The following is a 27,520-nucleotide window of genomic DNA, read 5'->3' as shown; positions in this document are numbered from 1 at the left end:
GAAAGCGGTGTAGCTATTTCCATGATTACAGAGAAAGCTGTGTGGATGTTTACATGTATATGCAGATAGCTGTGTTGATATTTCAATGTTCATACAGATAGCGGTGTAGATATTTCCACGTTCATCCAGATAGCGGTGTAGATATTTCCATGTTCATCCAGATGGCGGTGTAGATATATCTATGTTCATACAGCTGGCGGTGAAGATATTTCCATGTTCATACAGATGGTGGTGTAGATATTTCCATGTTCATACAGATGGCGGTGTAGATATTTCCATGTTCATACAGATAGCGGTGTAGCTATTTCCAAGTTCATACAGACAGCGGTGTAGTTATTTCCATGTTCATACAGTTAGCGGTGTAGATATTTCCATGTTCATACAGACGGCGGTGTAGATATTTCCATGTTCATATAGATGGCAGTGAAGATATTTACATGTTCAAACAGATGGCCGTGTAGATATTTCCATGTTCATAGAAATGGCGGTGCAGATATTACCATGCTCGTAGAGATGGTGGTGTAGATATTTCCATGTTCATATGGATGGCGGTGTAGATATTTCCATGTTCCTACAGATGGCGGTGTAGGTATTTCCATGTTCATACAGATAGCGCTGTAGATATTTCCATGTTCATACAGATAGCGCTGTAGATATTTCCATGTTCATACAGATGGTGGTGTAAATATTTCCATGTTCATACAGATGGCGGTGTAGATATTTCCATGTTCATACAGATGGCAGTGTAGATATTTCCATGTTCATACAGATAGCGGTGTAGATATTTCCATGTTCAAACAGTTAGCGGTGTAGATATTCCCATGTTCATACAGATGGTGGTGTAGATATTTCCATGTTCATATAGATGGCGGTGAAGATATTTACATGTTCAAACAGATGGCGGTGTAGATATTTCCATGTTCATAGAAATGGCGGTGTAGATATTACCATGCTCATAGAGATGGTGGTGTAGAAATTTCCGTGTTCATACGGATGGCGGTGTAGTTATTTCCATGTTCCTACAGATGGCGGTGTAGATATTTCCATGTTCATACAGATAGCGTTGTAGTTATTTCCATGTTCATTCAGATAGCGGGGTAGATATTTCCATGTTCAAACAGATAGTGCTGTAGATATTTCCATGTTCATACAAATGGTGGTGTAGATATTTCCATGTTCATAGAAATGGCGGTGTAGATATTACCATGCTCATAGAGGTGGTGGTGTAGATATTTCCATGTTCATACGGATGGTGGTGTAGATATTTCCATGTTCCTATAGATGGCAGAGTAGGTATTTCCATGTTCATACAAATAGTGATGTAGATATTTCCATGTTCATTCAGATATTGGTGTAGATATTTCCATGTTCATACAGATAGCGCTGTAGATATTGCCATGTTCATACAGATAGCGGTGTAGATATTTCCATGTTCATACAGATGGCGGTGAAGATATTTCCATGTTCACACAGATGGCAGTGTAGTTATTTCCATGTTCATGCAAATGTTGGTGTAGATATTTCCATGTTCCTACAGATGGCGGTGTAGATATTTCCATGTTCATACAGATGGCGGTGTAGATATTTCCATGTTCATAAAGATGGCGGTGTAGATATTTCCATGTTCATACAGATAGCAGTGGAAATATTTCCACGTTCATACAGTTAGCGGTGCAGATATTTCCATGTTCATACAGATGGCGGTGTAGATATTTCCATGTTCATACAGATGGCGGTGAAGATATTTACATGTTCAAACAGATTGCGGTGTAGATATTTCCGTGTTCATAGAGATGGCGGTGTAGATAGTTCCATGCTCATAGAGATGGACATGTAGATGTTTCCATGTTCATACGGATGGCGGTGTAGATATTTCCATGATTATTGAGATGGCGGTCTAGATATTTCCATGTTTACAGAGATAGTGGTGTAGTTATTTCCAAGTTTATAGAGAGAGTGGTGTAGATCTATCCATGTTTACAGATAGTGGTGTAGTTACTTTCATGTTTATAAAGATAGCAGTGTAGATATTTCAATTGATATACAGATATCTGTGTAGGTATTTCCATGTTCATACAGATATCGGTGTAGATATTTCCATGTTCATACAGATAGCGGTGTAGATATTTCCATGTTCAGACACATAGCGGTGTAGATATTTCCATTTTCATACAGATAGCGGTGTAGATATTTCCAAGTTCATACAGATAGCGGTGTAGATATTTCCATGTTCATACAGATAGCGGGGTAAATATTTCCACGTTCATACAGTTAGCGGTGTAGATATTTCCATGTTCATACAGATGGCGGTGTAGATATTTCCATGTTCATACAGATGGCGGTGAAGATATTTACATGTTCAAACAGATGGCGGTGTAGATATTTCCATGTTCATAGAGATGGCGGTGTAGATATTTCCATGCTCATAGAGATGGCCAGGTAGATGTTTCCATGTTCAATCAAATCGCGGTGTAGGTATTTCCATGTTCATAGAGATGGCGGTGTAGATATTTCCATGTTTATACCGATAGCGGTGTAGTTATTCCCATGTTTATAGAGATAGCAGTGTAGATATTTCCATTGATATACCGATAGCTGTGTAGATATATCCATGTTCGTACAGACAGCGGTGTAGATATTTCCATGTTCATACAGATAGCGGTGTAGATATTTCCATGTTCATACAGATAGCGGTGTAGATATTTCCATGTTCATAGAGATGGAGGTGTAGATATTTCCATGTTCATACAGATATCGGTGTAGATATTTCCATGTTCATATAGATGGCGGTGAAGATATTTACATGTTCAAATAGATGTTGGTGTAGATATTTCCATGTTCATAGAAACGGCGGTGCAGATATTACCATGCTCATAGAGATGGCGGTGTAGATACTCCCATGTTCCTACAGATGGCGGTGTAGATATTTCCATGTTCATAGAGATAGTGGTGTAGATATTTCCATGTTTATACAGATAGCGGCATAGATATTTCCATGTTTATACAGATGGCAGTGTAGATATTTCCATGTTTATAGAGTTGGCGGTCTAGATATTTCCATGTTCATAGAGATATGGTGTAGTTATTTCCGAGCTTATATAGAGAGAGGTGTAGATATTTCCATGTTTATACACATAGCGATGTAGTTATTTTCGTGCTTATAGAGATAGCAGTGTATATATTTCCATTGATATACAGATAGATGTGTAGATATTTCCATGTTCATACAGATTGTGGTGTAGATATTTCCATATTCTTACAGATAGCGGTGTAGATATTTACAAGTTTATATAGATAGCGGTGTAGTTATTTCCATGTTTATAGAGATAGCGGTGTAGTTATTTCCATGTTTATACAGATTGCGCTGAAGATATTTCCATGTTTACACAGATAGCGGTGTGGATATTTCCATTTTTATACAGATAGCGGTGTAGATATTACCATCTTAATACAGATGGCGGTTTAGATATTTCCAAGTTCCTACAGATGGCGCTGTAGTTATTTCCATGTTCATACAGATGGCAGTGTAGATATTTCCAAGTTTATAGAGAGAGCGGTGTAGTTATTTCAAAGTTTATAGAGAAAGCTGTGTAGATATTTCCATGTATATGGAGATAGCTGTGTAGATATTTCGATGTTCATACTGATAGCAGTGTTGATGTTTCCATGTTCCTACAGATAGCGGTGTAGATATTTCCATGTTCATACAGATAACCGTGTAGATATTTCCATGTTCATACAGATGGCGGTGTAGATTTTTCCATGTTCATACAAATAGCGGTGTAGATATTTCCATGTTTATAGAGAAACCTGTGTAGATATTTTCATGTATATGAAGATAGCTGTGGAGATATTTCCATGTTCATGCAGATAGCGTTGTAGATATTTCCATGTTCATCCAGATGCCGGAGTAGATATATCCATGTTCATACAGATGGCGGTGAAGATATTTCCATGTTCATACAGATGGCGGTGTAGATATTTCCATGTTCATAGAGATGGCATTGTAGATATTTCCATGTTCATACAAACGGCGCTGTAGATATTTCCATGTTCATAGAGATGGCGTTGTAGATATTTCCATGTTTATACAGACTTCGGTTTAGATATTTCCATGTTTACACAGATAGCGGTGTAGATATTTCCATCTTGATACACATAGCGGTGTAGATATTTCCAAGGTTATAGAGATAGCGGTGTAGACATTTCCATGTTTATAATGATAGCATTGTAAATATATCCATGTTTATACAGATAGCGGTATAGATATTTCCATGTTTATACAGATGGCGGTGAAAATATTTCCATGTTTATAGAGATTGCGGTCTAGATATTTCCATGTTTATAGAGACAGTGGTGTAGTTATTTCCAAGTTTATAGAGAGAGCGGTGTAGATATATCGATGTTTATACAGATAGCGGTGTAGTTATTTTCATGTTTATAGATATAGCAGTGTAGATATTTCCATTGATATACTGATAGCTGTGTAGATACTTCCATATTCATACAGATTGCGGTGTAGATATTTCCATGTTCATAGTGATAGCGGTGTAGTTATTTCCATGTTTATACAGATGGCGGTGTAGTTATTTCTATGTTTATAGAGATGGTGGTCTAGATATTTCCATGTTTATAAAGATAGTGGTGTAGTTAATTCCAAGTTTCTAGAGAGATCGGTGTAGATATTTGCTTGTTTATACAGATAGGGGTATAGATATTTCCATGTTTATACAGATAGCAGTGCAGATATTTACATGTTTATAGAGATGGCATTCTAGATATTTTCTTGTTTAAACAGATAGCGGTGTAGATTGTCCATGTTTATATAGATAGCGGTGTAGATATTTCCAATTTTATACGGATAGCAGAGTAGATATTTCCATGTTCATGCAGATAGCGGTGTAGACATTTCCATGTTTACACAGATAGCGTTGTAGATATTTACATGTTTATAGAGATAGCGGTAAAGTTATTTCCAGGTTTATACAGCTAACGCTGTAGATATTTCCATGTTTATACAGATAGCGGTGTAGATATTTCCATCTTAATACAGATGGTGGTGTAGATATTTCCATGTTTATACAGATGGCGGTGCAGATATTTCCATGTTTATAGAGATAGCGTTGTAGTTATTTCCATGTTTATAGAGATAGCGGTGTAGATATTTCCAAGTTTATAGAGATAACAGTGTAGATTTTTCCATGTTTATAGAGACAGCGGTGTAGATATTTCCATGTTTATACAGATAGCGGTATACGTATTTCCATGTTTATACAGGTAGCGGTGTACATATTTCCATGTTCATACAGATAGCAGTGTAGATTTTCCATGTTCATACAGATAGCGGTGTAGACATTTCCATGTTCATACAGATAGCGGTGTACATATTTCCATGTTCATACAGATAGCAGTGTAGATATTTCCCTGTTCATACAGATAGCGGTGTAGATATTTCCATGTTCATCCAGATGGCGTTGAAGATATTTCCGTGTTCATACAGATGGCAGTGAAGATATTTCCATGTTTATACAGATAGCGGTGTAGATATTTCCATGTTTATAGAGATGGCGGTCTAGATATTTCCATGTTTATAGAGATAGTGGTGTAGTTATTTCCATGTTTATAGAGACAGCATTGTAGATATTTCCATGTTTATACAGATAGCGGTGGGGATATTTCCATGTTTATACAGATAGCATTGTAGATATTTCCAAGTTTATACAGATAGTGGTGTAGGTATTTCTATGTTTATAGAGATGGCGGTCTAGATATTTCCATGTTTACAGAGTTAGTGTTGTAGTTATTTCCAAGTTTATAGAGATAGCGGTGTAGATATTTCCATGTTTATACAGATAGCTGTGTGGATATTTCCATGTTTATACAGATAGCGGTGTAGATATTTACATGTTTATAGAGATGGCGGTCCAGATATTTTCTTGTTTATGCAGATAGCGGTGTAGATATTTCCATGATTATAGAGATGGCAGTGTAGATATTTCCAATTTTACACATATAGCAGTGTAGATATTTCCATGTTCATACAGATGGCTTTGTAGATATTTCCAGGTTTATAGAGATGGAGGTGTAGCTATTTCCATGTTTATACAGATAGCAGTGTAGATATTTCCATGTTTACACAGATAGCGGTGTTGATATCTCCATGTTTATACAGATAGCGGCATAGATATTTCCATGTTTATGCAGATAGCGGTGTAGATATTTCCATCTTAATACTGATGGCGGTGTAGGTATTTCCGTGTTCCTACAGATGGCTGTGTAGATATTTCCATGTTCATACAGATGGCGGTGTAGATATTTCCGAGTTTATAGAGGTAGCGGTGTAGTTATGTCCATGTTTATAGAGAAAGCTGTGTAGATATTTCCATGTATATGCAGATAGCAGTGTAGATATTTCCATGTTAATACAGATAGCTGTGTAGATAATTCCACCTTTATAGAGATGGCGGTGTAGATATTTCTATGTTCATACAGATAGCGGTGTAGATATTTCCATGTTTATTGAGATGGCGGTGTAGATATTTCCATGTTTATACAGATGGCGGTGTAGATATTTCTATGTTTGTAGAGATGGCGGTGTAGATATTTCCATGTTTATTCAGAAAGCGGTGTAGATAATTCCATGTTTACACAGACATCGGTGCAGGCCTTTCCATGTTTACACAGATAACGTTGTAGAAATTTACATGTTTATTGAGATAGCAGTGTAGTTATTTCCATGTTTATACAGATAGCGCTGAAGATATTTCCATGTTTACACTGATAGTGGTGTGGATATTTCCATGTTCATAGAGATGGCGGTGTAGTTATTTCCATGTTTATGGAGATAGCGGTGTAGTTATTTCCATGTTTATAGAGATAGCAGTGTAGATATTTCCATTTATATACAGATAGCTGTGTTGATATTTCCATGTTATTACAGATAGCTTTGTAGATATTTCCATGCTCATACAGATAGCGGTGTAGATATTTCCATGTTCATCCAGATGGCGGTGAAGATATTTCCGTGTTCATACAGATGGCGGTGAACATATTTCCATGTTCATACAGATGGCGTTGTAGATACTTTCTTGTTCGTACACATGGCGGTGTAGATATTTCCATGTTCATAGAGATGGCGGTGTAGATATTTCCATTTTCATACGGATGGCGTTGTAGATATTTCCATGTTCATACAGATGGCAGTGTAGATATTTCCATGTTTATAGAGGTGGCGGTGTAGATATTTTCATGTTTATACAGAGGGCGGTTTAGATATTTCCATCTGTACAGAGATAGTGGTGTAGATATTTCCATGTTGATACACTTAGCGGTGTAGAGATTTCCAAGTTTATAGAGATAGCGGTGTAGATATTTCCAAGTTTATACAGATAGCGGTGTTGATATTTCCATGTTTGCAGAGATAGCGGTGTAGATATTTCCATGTTTGTACAGATAGCGGTATAGATATTTCCATGTTTATACAGATGGCGGTGTAGATATTTCTATGTTTATAGTTATGGCAGTCTACATATTTGCATGTTTACAGAGATAGTGTTGTGGTTATTTCCAAGTTTATAGAGATAGCAATGTAGATATTTCCATGTTTATACAGATAGCTGTGTAGATATTTCCATGTTTATACAGATAGCATTGTAGATATTTACATGTTTATAGAGATGGCGATCTAGATATTTTCTTGTTTATACAGATAGCGGTGTAGATATTTCCATGTTTATAGAGATAGCGGTAAAGTTATTTCCATGTTTATACAGCTAACGCTGTAGATATTTCCATGTTTATACAGATACCGCTATAGACATTTCCATCTTAATAGAGATGGTGGTGTAGATATTTCCATGTTCATAGAGATGGCGGTGCAGATATTTCCAGGTTGAAACAGATGGCGATGTAGATATTTCCATGTTTATAGAGATAGCGGTGTAGTTATTTCCATGTTTATAGAGATAGCGGTGTAGATATTTCCATGTATATACAGATATCTTTGTAGATATTTCCATGTTCATACAGATAGCGCTGTAGGTATTTCCATGTTCATACAGATAGCAGAGTAGATATTTCCATGTTCATACAGATAGCGGTGTAGATATTTCCATGTTTATAGAGATAGCGGTGTAGATATTTCCAAGTTCATACAGATGGCGGTGAAGATATTTCCATGTTTATACAGATGGCGGTGTAGATATTTCCATGTTCATAGAGATGGCCGTGTAGATATTTCCATGTCCATAGAGATGGCGGTGTAGATATTTCCATGTTTATGCAGATGGCGGTGTAGATATTTCCATGTTTAGAGAGATGGCGGTGTAGATATTTCCATGTTTATACAGATGGCGGTCTAGATATTTTTTTGTTTATAGAGATGGCGGTCTACATATTTCCATGTTTACAGAGATAGTGTTGTAGTTATTTCCAAGTTTATAGAGATAGCGGTGTAGATATTTCCATGTTTATACAGATAGCTGTGTAGATATTTCCATGTTTATACAGATAGCGGTGTAGATATTTACATGTTTGTAGAGATGGCGGTCTAGATATTTTCATGTTTATACAGATAGCGGTGTATATATTTCCATGATTATAGAGATGGCGGTGTAGATATTTCCAATTTTATACACATAGCAGTGTAGATATTTCCATGTTTATACAGATAGCGGTGTAGACATTTCCATGTTTATATAGATAGTGGTGTAGATATCTCCATCTTACAATAGTTGGCGGTGTAGATATTTATATGTTCATACAGATGGCGGTGCAGATATTTCCATGTTCATACAGATGGCGGTGTAGATATTTCCATGTTTATAGAGATAGCGGTGTAGTTATTTCCATGTGTAAAGAGATAGCTTTGTAGATATTTCCATGTATATGCAGATAGCTGTGTAGATATTTCCATTTTCAAGCAGATATCGGTGTAGATATTTCCATGTTCAGACAGATAGCGGTGTAGATATTTCCATTTTCATACAGATAGCGGTGTAGATATTTCCATGTTCATACAGATAGCGATGCTGATATTTCCATGTTTATACAGGTAGCGGTGTAGATATTTCCATGTTCATCCAGACGGCTGTGTAGATATATCCATGTTCATACAGATAGCGTTGTAGATATTTCCATGTTCATACAGATAGTGGTGTAGATATTTCCATGTTCATACAGATAGCGGTGTAGCTATATCCATGTTCATACAGATAGCGGTGTTGATATTTCCATGTTCATACAGATAGCGGTGTAGATATTTCCATGTTTATACAGATAGCGGTGAAGACGTATGCATGTTAACACAGATAGCGGTGTAGATACATCCATGTTCGTACAGATAGCGGTGTAGATATTTCCATGTTCATCCATATGGCTGTGTAGATATTTCCATGTTCATACAGAAAGCAGTGTAGATATTTCCATGTTCATACAGATAGCGGTGTAGATATTTCCATGTTCATACAGATAGCGGTGTAGCTATTTCCATGTTCATACAGATAGCGGTGTAGATATTTCCATCTTCATCCAGATGGCTGTGTAGATATTTCCATGTTCATACAGAAAGCAGTGTAGATATTTCCATGTTCATACAGATAGCGGTGTAGATATTTCCATGTTCATACAGATAGCGGTGTAGCTATTTCCATGTTCAAACAGATAGCGGTGTAGATATTTCCATGTTCATACAGATAGCGGTGTAGATATTTCCATGTTCATACAGATAGCGGTGTAGATTTCCATGTTCATACAGTTAGCGGTGTAGATATTTCCATGTTCATACAGAAGGCGGTGTAGATATTTCCATCTTCATACAGATGGCGGTGAAGATATTTACTTGTTCAAACAGATGGCGGTGTAGATATTTCCATGTTCATAGAGATGGCTGTTTAGATATTACCATGCTCATAGAGATGGCGGTGCAGTGTTCATATGGATGGCGATGTGGATATTTCCATGTTCATACGGATGGCGGTGTAGATATTTCCATGTTTATACAGAGTTCGGTTTAGATATTTCCATGTTTACAGAGATAGCGGTGTAGATATTTCCATCTTGATACACTAAGCGGTGTAGATATTTCCAAGTTTATAGAGGTAGCGGTGTAGATATTTCCGGGTTTATAATGATAGCGTTGTAGATATTTCCATGTTTTTACAGATAGCTGTATAGATACTTCCATGTTTATACAGACGGCGGTGTAGATATTTCCATGATTATAGAGATGGCGGTCTAGATATTTCCATGTTTACAGAGATAGTGGTGTAGTTATTTCCAAGTTTATAGAGAGAGCGGTGTAGATATATCCATGTTTATACAGATAGCGGTGTAGTTATTTTCATGTTTATAAAGATAGCAGTGTAGATATTTCCATTGATATACAGATATCTGTGTAGATATTTCCATGTTCATACAGATATCGGTGTAGATATTTCCATGTTCATATGGATAGCGGTGTAGATATATGCATATTCATACAGTTAGCGGTGTAGATATTTCCATGTTCATACAGATGGCGGTGAAGATATTTCCATGTTCATACAGATGGCGGTGTAGATATTTACATGTTCCTGCAGATGGTGGTGTAGATATTTCCATGTTCATACAAATGGCGGTGTAGATATTTCCATGTTCATAGAGATGGCGGTGTAGATATTTCCATGTTTATACAGATAGCGGTGTAGTTAATACCATGTTTATAGAGATAGCAGTGTAGATATTTCCATTGATATACAGATAGCTGTGTAGATATATCCATGTTCATACAGATAGCTGTGTAGATATTCCCATGTTCATTCAGATAGCGGTGTAGATATTTCCATGTTCATACAGATAGCGGTGTAGATATTTCCACGTTCATACAGATAGCGGTATAGATATTTCCATGTTCATAGAGATGGCGGTGTAGATATTTCCATGTTCATACAGTTAGCGGTGTAGATATTTCCATGTTCATACAGATGTCAGTGTAGACATTTCCATGCTCATATAGATGGCGGTGAAGATATTTACATGTTCAGATGGCGGTGTAGATATTTCCATGTTCATAAAAATGACGGTGTAGATATTACCAAGGTCATAGAGATGGTGGTGTAGATATTTCCATGTTCATACGGATGGCGGTGTAGATATTTCCACGTTCCTACAGATAGCGGTGTAAATATTTCCATGTTCATACAGATAGCGGTGTAGATATTTCCATGTTCATTCAGATGGCGGTGTAGATATTTCCATGTTCATACAGATAGCGGTGTAGATATTTCCATGTTCATGCAGATGGCGGTGTAGATATTTCCATGTTCATACAGATGGCGGTTAAGGTATTTCCAGGTTCATACAGATGGCGGTGTAGATATTTCCATGTTCCTACAGATGGCGGTGTAGATAATTTCATGTTCATACAGATAGTGGTGTAGTTATTTCCATGTGTATAGAGAAAGCTGTGTAGATATTTCCATGCCTATGCAGATAGCTGCGCTGATATTTCAATGTTCATACAGATTGCGGTGTAGATATTTCCATGTTCATCCAGATAGCGGTGTAGATATTTCCATGTTCATCCAGATAGCGGTGTAGATATTTCCATGTTCATCCAGATGGCGGTGTAGATATATCCATGTTCATACAGATGGCGGTGAAGATACTTCCATGTTCATACAGATGGCGGTGTAGATATTTCCATGTTCATGCTGACGGCGGTGTAGATATTTTCATGTTCCTACAGATGGCGGTGTAGATATTTCCATGTTCATACAGGTGGCGGTGTAGATAATTCCATGTTCATACAGTTAGCTGTGTAGGTATTTCCATGTTCACACAGATGGCTGTGAAGATACTTCCATGTTCATACAGATGGTGGTGAATATATTTCCAAGTTCATACAGATGGTGGTGTAGATATTTCCATGTTCCTACAGATGGTGTTGTAGATATTTCCATGTTCATACAGATAGCGGTGTAGTTATTTCCATGTATATAGAGAAAGCTGTGTAGATATTTCCATGTATATGCAGATAGCTGTGTTGATATTTCAATGTTCATACAGATAGCGGTGTAGATATTTCCTTGTTCATCCAGACGTCGATGTAGATATATCCATGTTTCTACAGATGGCGGTGTAGATATTTCCATGTTCCTATAGATGGCGGTGTAGGTATTTCCATGTTCATACAGACAGCGATGTAGATATTTCCATGTTCATTCAGATATCGGTGTAGATATTTCCATGTTCATAAAGATGGCGGTGAAGGTATTTCCATGTTCATACAGATGGCGGTGTAGATATTTCCATGTTCATACAGATGGCGGTGTAGATATTTCCATGTTCATACAGATAGCGGTGTAGTTATTTTCATGTATATAGAGAAAGCTGTGTAGATATTTCCATGTATATGCAGATAGCTGTGTTGATATTTCAATGTTCATACAGATAGTGGTGTAGATATTTCCTTGTTCATCCAGATAGCGGTGTAGATATTTCCATGTTCATCCAGATGTCGGTGTAGATATATCCATGTTCCTACAGGTGGCGGTGTAGATATTTCCATGTTCCTATAGATGGCGGTGTAGGTATTTCCATGTTCATACAGATAGCGATGTAGATATTTCCATGTTCATTCAGATATCGGTGTAGATATTTCCATGTTCATACAGATGGCGGTGAAGGTATTTCCATGTTCATACAGATGGCAGTGTAGATATTTCCATGTTCATACAGATGGCGGTGTAGATATTTCCATGTTCATACAGATGGCAGTGTAGATATTTCCATGTTCATACAGATGGCGGTCTAGATATTTCCATGTTCATAGAGAAAGCGGTGTAGTTATTTCCATGATTATAGAGAAAGCTTTGTAGATGTTTACATGTATATGCAGATAGCTGTGTTGATATTTCAATGTTCATACAGATAGCGGTGTAGATATTTCCACGTTAATCCAGATAGCGGTGTAGATATTTCCATGTTCATCCAGATGGCGGTGTAGATATATCCATGTTCATACAGCTGGCAGTGAAGATATTTCCATGTTCACACAGATGGTGGTGTAGATATTTCCATGTTCATACAGATGGCGGTGTAGATATTTCCATGTTCATACAGATAGCGGTGTAGCTATTTCCATGTTCATACAGACAGCGGTGTAGTTATTTCCATGTTCATACAGTTAGCGGTGTAGATATTTCCATGTTCATACAGATGGCGGTGTAGATATTTCCATGTTCATGTAGATGGCGGTGAAGATATTTATATGTTCAAACAGATGGTCGTGTAGATATTTCCATGTTCATAGAAATGGCGGTGCAGTTATTACCATGCTCGTAGAGATCGTGGTGTAGATATTTCCATGTTCATACGGATGGCGGTGTAGATATCTCCATGTTCCTACAGATGGGGGTGTAGATGTTTCCATGTTCATACAGATGGCGCTGTAGATATTTCCATGTTCCTACAGGTGGCGGTGTAGATATTTCCATGTTCATACAGATAGAAGTGTAGATATTTCCAAGTTTATAGAGATAGCGGTGTAGTTATTTCTATGTTCATAGAGAAAGCTGTGTAGATATTTCCATGTTCCTACAGATGGCGGTATAGATATTTCCATGTTCCTACAGATGGCGGTGTAGATATTTCCATGTTCATACAGATGGTGGTGTAGATATTTCCATGTTCATACAGTTAGCGGTGTAGATATTTCCATGTTCATACAGATGGCGGTGAAGATATTTTCATGTTCATACAGATGGCAGTGTAGATATTTCCATGTTCATACAGATAGCGGTGTAGATATTTCCATGTTCAGACACATAGCGGTGTAGATATTTCCATTTTCATACAGATAGAGGTGTAGATATTTCCAAGTTCATACAGATAGCGGTGTAGATATTTCCATGTTCATACAGATAGCGGGGTAAATATTTCCACGTTCATACAGTTAGCGGTGTAGATATTTCCATGTTCATACAGATGGCGGTGTAGATATTTCCATGTTCATACAGATGGCGGTGAAGATATTTACATGTTGAAACAGATGGCGGTGTAGATATTTCCATGTTCATAGAGTTGGCGGTGTAGATATTTCCATGCTCATAGAGCTGGCCATGTAGATGTTTCCATGTTCATTCGGATGGCGGTGTAGATATTTCCATGTCCATACGGATGGCGGTGTAGATATTTCCATGTTTATACAGAGTTCGGTTTAGATATTTCCATGTTTACACAGATAGCGGTGTAGATATTTCCATCTTGATAGACAAAGCGGTGTACATATTTCCAAGTTTATAGAGGTAGCGGTGTAGATATTTCCGTGTTTATAATTATAGCGTTGTAGATCTTTCCATGTTTATACAGATAGCGGTATGGATATTTCCATGTTTATACAGATGGCGGTGTAGATATTTCCATGATTATTGAGATGGCGGTCTAGATATTTCCTTGTTTACAGAGATAGTGGTGTAGTTATTTCCAAGTTTATAGAGAGAGCGGTGTAGATCTATCCATGTTTACAGATAGTGGTGTGGTTACTTTCATGTTTATAAAGATAGCAGTGTAGATATTTCCATTGATATACAGATATCTGTGTAGATATTTCCATGTTCATACAGATATCGGTATAGATATTTCCATGTTAATACAGATAGTGTTGTAGATATTTGCATGTTCATACATTTAGCGGTGTAGATATTTCCATGTATATGCAGATAGCTGTGTAGATATTTCCATGTTCATACAGACAGCGGTGTAGATATTTCCATGTTCATACAGATGGCGGTGTAGATATATCCATGTTCATACAGATGGCGGTGAAGATATTTCCATGTTCATACAGATAGCGGTGTAGTTATTTCCATGTTTATAGAGAAAGCTGTGTAGATATTTCCATGTATATGCAGATTGCTGTGTAGATATTTCCATGTTCCTTCAGATGGCGGTGTAGATATATCCATGTTCATACAGATGGCGGTGTACATATTTCCATGTTCATACAGATGGCGGTATAGCTATTTCCATGTTCATACAGTTAGCGGTGTAGATATTTCCATGTTCATACAGACGGCGGTGAAGATATTTCCATGTTCATACAGATGGCGGTGTAGATATTTCCATGTTCATACAGATGGCGTTGTAGATATTTCCATATTCCTACAGATGGCGGTGTACATATTTCCATGTTCATACAGATAGCGGTGTAGTTATTTCCATGTGTATAGAGAAAGCTGTGTAGATATTTCCATGTATATGCAGATAGCTGTGTTGATATTTCAATGTTCATACAGATAGCGGTGCAGATATTTCCATGTTCATCCAGATAGCGGTGTAGATATTTCCATGTTCATCCAAATGGCGGTGTAGATATATCCATGTTCATTCAGATGGCGGTGAAGATATTTCCATGTTCATACAGATGGCGGTGTAGATATTTAAATGTTCATATAGATGGCGGTGAAGATATTTACAAGTTCAAACCGATGGCGGTATAGATATTTCCATGTTCATAGAAATGGCGGTGTAGATATTACCAAGCTCATAGAGATTGTGGTGTAGATATTTCCATGTTCATACTGATGGCGGTGTAGATATTTCCACGTTCCTACAGATGGCGTTGTAGGCATTTGCATGTTCATACAGATAGCGGTGTAAATATTTCCATGTTCATTCAGATAGCGGTGTAGATATTTCCATGTTCATACAGATAGCGCTGCAGATATTTCCATGTTCATACAGATAGTGGTGTAGATATTTCCATGTTCATACAGATAGCGCTGCAGATATTTCCATGTTCATACTGATGGCGGTATAGATATTTCCATGTTCATACAGATAGCGCTGTAGGTATTTCCATGTTCATACAGATAGCGGTGTAGATATTTCCATGTTCATACAGATGCCGGTGAAGATATTTCCATGTTCCTACAGATGGCGGTGTAGATATTTCCATGTTCATGCAAATGGTGGTGTAGATATTTCCATGTTCCTACAGATGGCGGTGTAGATATTTCCATGTTCATACAGATGGTGGTGTAGATATTTCCATGTTCATACAGATGGCGGTATAGATATTGCCATGTTCATACAGATAGCGGTGTAGATATTTCCATGTTCAGACACATAGCGGTGTAGATATTTCCATGTTCATACAGATAGCGGTGTAGATATTTCCAATTTCGTACAGATAGCGGTGTAGATATTTCCATGATCATACAGATAGCAGTGTAAATATTTCCACGTTCATACAGTTAGCAGTGTAGATATTTCCATGTTCATACAGATGGCGGTGTAGATATTTCCATGTTCATACAGATGGAGGTGAAGATATTTACATGTTCAAACAGATTGCGGTGTAGATATTTCCGTGTTCATAGAGATGGCGGTGTAGATATTTCCATGCTCATAGAGATGGCCATGTAGATGTTTCCATGTTCATACGGATGGCGGTGTAGATATTTCCATGTCCATACGGATGGCGGTGTAGATATTTCCATGTTTATACAGAGTTCGGTGTAGATATTTCCATGTTTACACAGATAGCGGTGTAGATATTTCCATCTTGATAGACAAAGCGGTGTAGATATTTCCAAGTTTATAGAGGTAGCGGTGTAGGTATTTCCGTGTTTATAATTATAGCTTTGTAGATCTTTCCATGTTTATACAGATAGCGGTATAGATATTTCCATGTTTATACAGATGGCGGTGTAGATATTTCCATGATTATTGAGATGGCGGTCTAGATATTTCCATGTTTACAGAGATAGTGGTGTAGTTATTTCCAAGTTTATAGAGAGAGTGGTGTAGATCTATCCATGTTTACAGATAGTGGTGTAGTTACTTTCATGTTTTTAAAGATAGCAGTGTAGATATTCCCATTGATATACAGTTATCTGTGTAGATATTTCCATGTTCATACAGATATCGGTGTAGATATTTCCATGTTCATACAGATAGCGGTGTAGATATTTGCATGTTCATACAGTTAGCGGTGTAGGTATTTCCATGTGCATACAGATGGCGGTGAAGATATTTCCATGTTCATACAGATGGCTGTGTAGATATTTCCATATTCCTACAGATGGCGGTTTAGATATTTCCATGTTCATACAGATAGCGGTGTAGATATTTCCATGTTCAGACAAATAGCGGTGTAGTTATTTCCATGTTCATACAGATAGCTGTGTAGATATTTCCATGTTCATACAGATAGCGGTGTAGATATTTCCATGTACAAACAGTTAGCGGTGTAGATATTTCCATATTCATACAGATGGTGGTGTAGATATTTCCATGTTCATATAGATGGCAGTGAAGATATTTACATGTTCAAACAGACGGCGGTGTAGATATTTCCATGTTCATAGAAATGGCGGTGTAGATATTACCATGCTCATAGAGATGGTGGTGTAGGGATTTCCATGTTCATACGGATGGCGGTGTAGATATTTCCATGTTCCTACAGATGGCGGTGTAGAAATTTCCATTTTCATACAGATAGCGGTGTAGTTATTTCCATGTTCATTCAGATAGCTGTGTAGATATTTCCATGTTCATACAGATAGCGCTGTAGATATTTCCATGTTCATACAGATGGCGGTGTAGATATTTCCATGTTCATAGAAATGGCGGTGTAGATATTACCATGCTCATAGAGATGGTGCTGTAGGTATTTCCATGTTCATACGGATGGCGGTGTAGATATTTCCATGTTCCTATAGATGGCGGTGTAGGTATTTCCATGTTCATACAGATAGCGATGTAGATATTTCCATTCTCATACAGATAGCGGTGTAGATATTTCCATGTTCAAACAGATGGCGGTGAAGATATTTCCATGTTCATTCAGATGGCGGTGTAGATATTTCCATGTTCCTGCAAATGGTGGTTTAGATATTTCCGTGTTCCTGCAGATGGCGGTGTAGATATTTCCATGTTCATACAGATGGCGGTGTAGATATTTCCATGTTCATACAGATGGTGGTGTAGATATTTCCATGTTCATACAGATAGCGGTGTAGATATTTCCATGTTCATACAGATGGCGGTTAAGATATTTCCATGTTCATACAGATGGCGGTGTAGATATTTCCATGTTCATACACATGGCGGTGTAGATATTTCCATGTTCCTACAGATGGCGGTGTAGATATTTCCATGTTCATACAGATAGCGGTGTAGTTATTTCCATGTATATAGAGAAAGCTGTGTAGATATTTCCATGTATGTGCAGATAGCTGTGTTGATATTTCAGTGTTCATACATATAGCGGTGTAGATATTTCCATGTTCATCCAGATGTCGGTGTAGATATATCCGTGTTCATACAGATGGCGGTGAAGATATTTCCATGTTCATACAGATGGCGGTGTAGATATTTCCATGTTTATAGAGATACCGGTGTAGATGTTCCCATGTTCCTACAGATGGCGGTGTAGATGTTTCCATGTTCATACGGATGGCGGTGTAGATATTTCCATGTTCCTACCGATGGCGGTGTAGATATTTCCATGTTCATACAGATAGCGGTGTAGTTATTTCCAAGTTTTTAGAGGTAGCGGTGTAGTTATTTCCATGTTTATAGAGAAATCTGTGTAGATATTTCCATGTATATGCAGATAGCAGTGCAGATATTTCCATTGATATACAGATAGCTGTGTAGATATATCCATGTTCATACAGATAGCGGTGTAGATATTTCCATGTTCAAACAGATAGCGGTGTCGATATTTCCATGTTCATACTGATAGCGGTGTAGATATTTCCATGTTCATACAGATAGCGGTGTAGATTTTTCCATCTTCAAACAGTTAGTGGTGTAGATATTTCCATGTTCATACAGATGGCGGTGTAGATATTTCCATGTTCATGCAGATGGTAGTGTAGATATTTCCATGTTCCTACAGATGGTGGGGTAGATATTTCCATGTTCATACAGATGGTGGTGTAGATATTTCCATGTTCATACAGATGGTGGTGTAGATATTTCTATGTTCATACAGATAGCGGTGTAGATATTTCCATGTTCATGCAGATAGCGGCGTAGATGTTTCCATGTTCAAACAGTTAGCGGTGAAGATATTTCCATGTTCATACAGATGGTGGTGTAGATATTTCCATGTTCATATAGATGGCGGTGAAGATATTTACATGTTCAAACAGATGGCTGTGAAGATATTTCCATGTTCAAAGAAATGGCGGTGTAGATATTACCATGCTCATAGAGATGGCGGTGTAGATATTTCCATGTTCATATGGATGGCGGTGTAGATATTTCCATGTTCCTACTGATGGCGGTGTAGATATTTCCATGTTCATACAGATAGTGTTGTAGTTATTTCCTTGTTCATACAGATAGCGGTGTAGATATTTCCATGTTCATACAGTTAGCACTGTAGATATTTCCATGTTCATACAGATGGCGGTGAAGATATTTCCATGTTCATACATATGGCGGTGTAGATATTTCCATGTTCCTACAGATGGCGGTGTAGATATTTCCATGTTCATACAGATAGCGGTGTAGTTATTTCCATGTTTATAGAGAAATCTGTGTAGATATTTCCATGTATATGCAGGTAGCTGTGTTGATATTTCAATGTTCATACAGATAGCGGTGTAGATATTTCCATGTTCATACAGATAGCGGTGTAGATATTTCCATGTCCATCCAGATGGCGGTGTAGATATATCCATGTTCATACAGATGGCGGTGTAGATATTTCCATGTTCATACAGATGGCGGTGTAGATATTTCCATGTTCATACAGATAGCGGTGTAGATATTTCCATGTTCATACAGATAGCGGTGTAGATATGTCCATGTTCATACAGATAGCGGTGTACATATTTCCATGTTCCTACACATAGCGGTGTAGATATTTCCATGTTCGTACACTTAGCGGTGTAGATATTTCCATGTTCATAAAGATGGCGGTGTAGATATTTCTATGTTCATATAGATGGCGGTGAAGATATTTACATGTTCAGACAGATGGCGGTGTAAATATTTCCATGTTCATAGAAATGGCGGTGTAGATATTACCATGCTCATAGAGATGTTGGTGTAGATATTTCTATGTTCATACGGATTCCGGTGTAGATAATTCCATGTTCCTAGAGATGGCGGTGTAGGTATTTCCATGTTCATACAGATAGCGATGTAGATATTTCCATGTTCATTCATATAGCGGTGTAGATATTTCCATGTTCATACAGATAGCGCTGAAGATATTTCCATGTTCATACAGATAGCAGTGTAGATATTTCCATGCTCATACAGATGGCGGTGAAGATATTTCCATGTTCATACAGATGGCGGTGTAGATGTTTCCATGTTCATGCAGATGGAGGTGTAGATATTTCTATGTTAGTGCAAATGGCCGTGTAGATATTTCCATGTTCATAGAGATGGCGGTGTAGATATTTCCATGTTCATACAGATGGCGGTGTAGATATTTCCATGTTCATACAGTTAGCGGTGTAGATATTTCCATGTTCATACAGATGGCGGTGAAGATATTTCCATGTTCATACAGATGGCGGTGTAGATATTTCCATGTTCGTACAGATGGCGCTGTAGATATTTCCATGTTCCTACAGATGGCGGTGTAGATATTTCCATGTTCATACAGATAGCGGTGTGGTTATTTCCGTGTATTTAGAGAAAGCTGTGTAGATATTTCCATGTATATGCCGATAGCTGTGTTGATATTTCAATGTTCATACAGATAGCGGTGTAGATATTTCCATGTTTATACAGATAGCGGTGTAGTTATTTCCATGTTTATAGAGATAGCAGTGTAGATATTTACATTGATATACAGAGAGCTGTGTAGATATATCCATGTTCATACAGATAGCGGTGTAGATATTTCCATGTTCATGCAGATGGTGGTGTAGATATTTCAATGTTCATACAAATGGCGGTGTAGATATTTCCATGTTCATACAGATGGCGGTGAAGATATTTCCATGTTCAAACAGATGGCAGTGTAGATATTTCCATGTTCATGCAGATGGCGGTGTAGATATTTTCATGTTCCTTCAGATGGCGGTGTAGATATTACCATGCTCATAGAGATGGCGGTGTAGATGTTTCCATGTTCATACGGATGGTGGTGTAGATATTTCCATGTCCATACGGATGGCGGTGTAGTTAATTCCATGTTTATACGGAGTTCGGTTTAGATATTTCCATGTTTACACAGATAGCGGTGTAGATATTTCCATCTAGATACACAAAGCGGTGAGATATTTCCAAGTTTATAGAGTTAGCGGTGTAGATATTTCCGTGTTTATAATGATAGCATTGTAGATATTTCCATGTTTATACAGATAGCGGTATAGGTATTTCCATGTTTATACAGATGGCGTTGTAGATATTTCCATGATTATATAGATGGCGGTCTAGATATTTCCACGTTTACAGAGTTGGTGGTGTAGCTATTTCCAGGTTTATAGAGAGAGCGGTGTAGATATATCCATGTTTATACAGATAGCGGTGTAGTTATTTTCATGTTTATAAAGATAGCAGTGTAGATATTTCCATTGATATACAGATATCTGTGTAGATATTTCCATGTTCATACAGATATCGGTGTAGATATTTCCATGTTCATACGGATAGCGGTGTAGATATATGCATATTCATACAGTTAGCGGTGTAGATATTTCCATGTTCATACAGATGGCGGTGAAGATATTTCCATGTTCATACAGATGGCTGTGTAGATATTTCCATGTTCCTGCAGATGGCGGTGTAGATATTTCCATGTTCATACAAATGGCGGTGTAGATATTTCCATGTTCATAGAGATGGCGGTGTAGATATTTCCATGTTTATACAGATAGCGGTGTAGTTATTTCCATGTTTATAGAGATAGCAGTGTAGATATTTCCATTGATATACAGATAGCTGTGTAGATATATCCATGTTCATACAGATAGCGGTGTAGATATTTCCATGTTCATTCAGATAGCGGTGTAGATATTTCCATGTTCATACAGATAGCGGTTTAGATATTTCCACGTTCATACAGATAGCGGTGTAGATATTTCCATGTTCATACCGATAGCGGTGTAGATATTTCCATGTTCATACAGTTAGCGGTGTAGATATTTCCATGTTCATACAGATGGCGGTGTAGATATTTCCATGCTCATATAGATGGCTGTGAAGATATTTACATGTTCAGATGGTGGTGTAGATATTTCCATGTTCCTACAGATTTTGGTGTTGATATTTCCATGTTCATACAGATAGCGGTGTAGTTATTTCCATGTATATAGAGAAAGCTGTGTAGATATTTCCATGTATATGCAGATAGCTGTGTTGATATTTCAATGTTCATACAGATAGCGGTGTAGATATTTCCTTGTTCATCCAGATAGCGGTGTAGATATTTCCATGTTCATCCAGATGTCGGTGTAGATATATCCATGTTCCTACAGATGGCGGTGTAGATATTTCCATGTTCCTATAGATGGCGGTGTAGGTATTTCCATGTTCATACAGATAGCGATGTAGATATTTCCATGTTCATTCAGATATCGGTGTAGATATTTCCATGTTCATAAAGATATCACTGTAGATATTTCCATGTTCATACAGATAGCAGTGTAGATATTTCCATGTTCATACAGATGGCGGTGAAGGTATTTCCATGTTCATACAGATGGCGGTGTAGATATTTCCATGTTCATACAGATGGCGGTGTAGATATTTCCATGTTCATACAGATGGCGGTGTAGATATTTCCATGTTCCTACAGATGGCGGTCTAGATATTTCCATGTTCATACAGAAAGCGGTGTAGCTATTTCCATGATTACAGAGAAAGCTGTGTGGATGTTTACATGTATATGCAGATAGCTGTGTTGATATTTCAATGTTCATACAGATAGCGGTGTAGATATTTCCACGTTCATCCAGATAGCGGTGTAGATATTTCCATGTTCATCCAGATGGCGGTGTAGATATATCTATGTTCATACAGCTGGCGGTGAAGATATTTCCATGTTCATACAGATGGTGGTGTAGATATTTCCATGTTCATACAGATGGCGGTGTAGATATTTCCATGTTCATACAGATAGCGGTGTAGCTATTTCCATGTTCATACAGACAGCGGTGTAGTTATTTCCATGTTCATACAGTTAGCGGTGTAGATATTTCCATGTTCATACAGACGGCGGTGTAGATATTTCCATGTTCATATAGATGGCAGTGAAGATATTTACATGTTCAAACAGATGGCCGTGTAGATATTTCCATGTTCATAGAAATGGCGGTGCAGATATTACCATGCTCGTAGAGATGGTGGTGTAGATATTTCCATGTTCATATGGATGGCGGTGTAGATATTTCCATGTTCCTACAGATGGCGGTGTAGGTATTTCCATGTTCATACAGATAGCGCTGTAGATATTTCCATGTTCATACAGATAGCGCTGTAGATATTTCCATGTTCATACAGATGGTGGTGTAAATATTTCCATGTTCATACAGATGGCGGTGTAGATATTTCCATGTTCATACAGATGGCAGTGTAGATATTTCCATGTTCATACAGATAGCGGTGTAGATATTTCCATGTTCAAACAGTTAGCGGTGTAGATATTCCCATGTTCATACAGATGGTGGTGTAGATATTTCCATGTTCATATAGATGGCGGTGAAGATATTTACATGTTCAAACAGATGGCGGTGTAGATATTTCCATGTTCATAGAAATGGCGGTGTAGATATTACCATGCTCATAGAGATGGTGGTGTAGAAATTTCCGTGTTCATACGGATGGCGGTGTAGTTATTTCCATGTTCCTACAGATGGCGGTGTAGATATTTCCATGTTCATACAGATAGCGTTGTAGTTATTTCCATGTTCATTCAGATAGCGGGGTAGATATTTCCATGTTCAAACAGATAGTGCTGTAGATATTTCCATGTTCATACAAATGGTGGTGTAGATATTTCCATGTTCATAGAAATGGCGGTGTAGATATTACCATGCTCATAGAGGTGGTGGTGTAGATATTTCCATGTTCATACGGATGGTGGTGTAGATATTTCCATGTTCCTATAGATGGCAGAGTAGGTATTTCCATGTTCATACAAATAGTGATGTAGATATTTCCATGTTCATTCAGATATTGGTGTAGATATTTCCATGTTCATACAGATAGCGCTGTAGATATTGCCATGTTCATACAGATAGCGGTGTAGATATTTCCATGTTCATACAGATGGCGGTGAAGATATTTCCATGTTCACACAGATGGCAGTGTAGTTATTTCCATGTTCATGCAAATGTTGGTGTAGATATTTCCATGTTCCTACAGATGGCGGTGTAGATATTTCCATGTTCATACAGATGGCGGTGTAGATATTTCCATGTTCATAAAGATGGCGGTGTAGATATTTCCATGTTCATACAGATAGCAGTGGAAATATTTCCACGTTCATACAGTTAGCGGTGCAGATATTTCCATGTTCATACAGATGGCGGTGTAGATATTTCCATGTTCATACAGATGGCGGTGAAGATATTTACATGTTCAAACAGATTGCGGTGTAGATATTTCCGTGTTCATAGAGATGGCGGTGTAGATAGTTCCATGCTCATAGAGATGGACATGTAGATGTTTCCATGTTCATACGGATGGCGGTGTAGATATTTCCATGATTATTGAGATGGCGGTCTAGATATTTCCATGTTTACAGAGATAGTGGTGTAGTTATTTCCAAGTTTATAGAGAGAGTGGTGTAGATCTATCCATGTTTACAGATAGTGGTGTAGTTACTTTCATGTTTATAAAGATAGCAGTGTAGATATTTCAATTGATATACAGATATCTGTGTAGGTATTTCCATGTTCATACAGATATCGGTGTAGATATTTCCATGTTCATACAGATAGCGGTGTAGATATTTCCATGTTCAGACACATAGCGGTGTAGATATTTCCATTTTCATACAGATAGCGGTGTAGATATTTCCAAGTTCATACAGATAGCGGTGTAGATATTTCCATGTTCATACAGATAGCGGGGTAAATATTTCCACGTTCATACAGTTAGCGGTGTAGATATTTCCATGTTCATACAGATGGCGGTGTAGATATTTCCATGTTCATACAGATGGCGGTGAAGATATTTACATGTTCAAACAGATGGCGGTGTAGATATTTCCATGTTCATAGAGATGGCGGTGTAGATATTTCCATGCTCATAGAGATGGCCAGGTAGATGTTTCCATGTTCAATCAAATCGCGGTGTAGGTATTTCCATGTTCATAGAGATGGCGGTGTAGATATTTCCATGTTTATACCGATAGCGGTGTAGTTATTCCCATGTTTATAGAGATAGCAGTGTAGATATTTCCATTGATATACCGATAGCTGTGTAGATATATCCATGTTCGTACAGACAGCGGTGTAGATATTTCCATGTTCATACAGATAGCGGTGTAGATATTTCCATGTTCATACAGATAGCGGTGTAGATATTTCCATGTTCATAGAGTTGGAGGTGTAGATATTTCCATGTTCATACAGATATCGGTGTAGATATTTCCATGTTCATATAGATGGCGGTGAAGATATTTACATGTTCAAATAGATGTTGGTGTAGATATTTCCATGTTCATAGAAACGGCGGTGCAGATATTACCATGCTCATAGAGATGGCGGTGTAGATACTCCCATGTTCCTACAGATGGCGGTGTAGATATTTCCATGTTCATAGAGATAGTGGTGTAGATATTTCCATGTTTATACAGATAGCGGCATAGATATTTCCATGTTTATACAGATGGCAGTGTAGATATTTCCATGTTTATAGAGTTGGCGGTCTAGATATTTCCATGTTCATAGAGATATGGTGTAGTTATTTCCGAGCTTATATAGAGAGAGGTGTAGATATTTCCATGTTTATACACATAGCGATGTAGTTATTTTCGTGCTTATAGAGATAGCAGTGTATATATTTCCATTGATATACAGATAGATGTGTAGATATTTCCATGTTCATACAGATTGTGGTGTAGATATTTCCATATTCTTACAGATAGCGGTGTAGATATTTACAAGTTTATATAGATAGCGGTGTAGTTATTTCCATGTTTATACAGATGGCGGTGTAGTTATTTCCATGTTTATAGAGATGGCGGTGTAGATATTTCCACGTTTATAGAGATAGTGGTGCAGTTATTTCCAAGTTTATAGAGAGAGCGGTGTAGATATTTCCATGTTTATACAGATAGCAGTGTAGTTATTTCCGTGTTTATACAGATAGCGGTGTATATATTTACATGTTTATAGAGATGGCGGTTTAGATATTTTCTTGTTTATACAGATAGCGGTGTAGATATTTCCATGTTTATGGAGATAGCGGTGTAGGTATTTCCAATATTATACATGTAGCAGTGTAGATATTTCCATGTTCATACAGATAGCGGTGTAGATATTTCCATGTTTACACAGATAGCGTTGTAGATATTTACATGTTTATAGAGATAGCGGTGTAGTTATTTCCATGTTTATACAGATTGCGCTGAAGATATTTCCATGTTTACACAGATAGCGGTGTGGATATTTCCATTTTTATACAGATAGCGGTGTAGATATTACCATCTTAATACAGATGGCGGTTTAGATATTTCCAAGTTCCTACAGATGGCGCTGTAGTTATTTCCATGTTCATACAGATGGCAGTGTAGATATTTCCAAGTTTATAGAGAGAGCGGTGTAGTTATTTCAAAGTTTATAGAGAAAGCTGTGTAGATATTTCCATGTATATGGAGATAGCTGTGTAGATATTTCGATGTTCATACTGATAGCGGTGTTGATGTTTCCATGTTCCTACAGATAGCGGTGTAGATATTTCCATGTTCATACAGATAACGGTGTAGATATTTCCATGTTCATACAGATGGCGGTGTAGATTTTTCCATGTTCATACAAATAGCGGTGTAGATATTTCCATGTTTATAGAGAAACCTGTGTAGATATTTTCATGTATATGAAGATAGCTGTGGAGATATTTCCATGTTCATGCAGATAGCGTTGTAGATATTTCCATGTTCATCCAGATGCCGGAGTAGATATATCCATGTTCATACAGATGGCGGTGAAGATATTTCCATGTTCATACAGATGGCGGTGTAGATATTTCCATGTTCATAGAGATGGCATTGTAGATATTTCCATGTTCATACAAACGGCGCTGTAGATATTTCCATGTTCATAGAGATGGCGTTGTAGATATTTCCATGTTTATACAGACTTCGGTTTAGATATTTCCATGTTTACACAGATAGCGGTGTAGATATTTCCATCTTGATACACATAGCGGTGTAGATATTTCCAAGATTATAGAGATAGCGGTGTAGACATTTCCATGTTTATAATGATAGCATTGTAAATATATCCATGTTTATACAGATAGCGGTATAGATATTTCCATGTTTATACAGATGGCGGTGAAAATATTTCCATGTTTATAGAGATTGCGGTCTAGATATTTCCATGTTTATAGA

Source organism: Gorilla gorilla, chromosome 9 (assembly GCF_029281585.2).
Source record: "Gorilla gorilla gorilla isolate KB3781 chromosome 9, NHGRI_mGorGor1-v2.1_pri, whole genome shotgun sequence".
NCBI classification, from domain to species: Eukaryota; Metazoa; Chordata; class Mammalia; order Primates; family Hominidae; genus Gorilla; species Gorilla gorilla.
The sequence above is the reverse complement of the archived record's forward strand: the minus strand, read 5'-3'. Positions refer to the sequence as shown.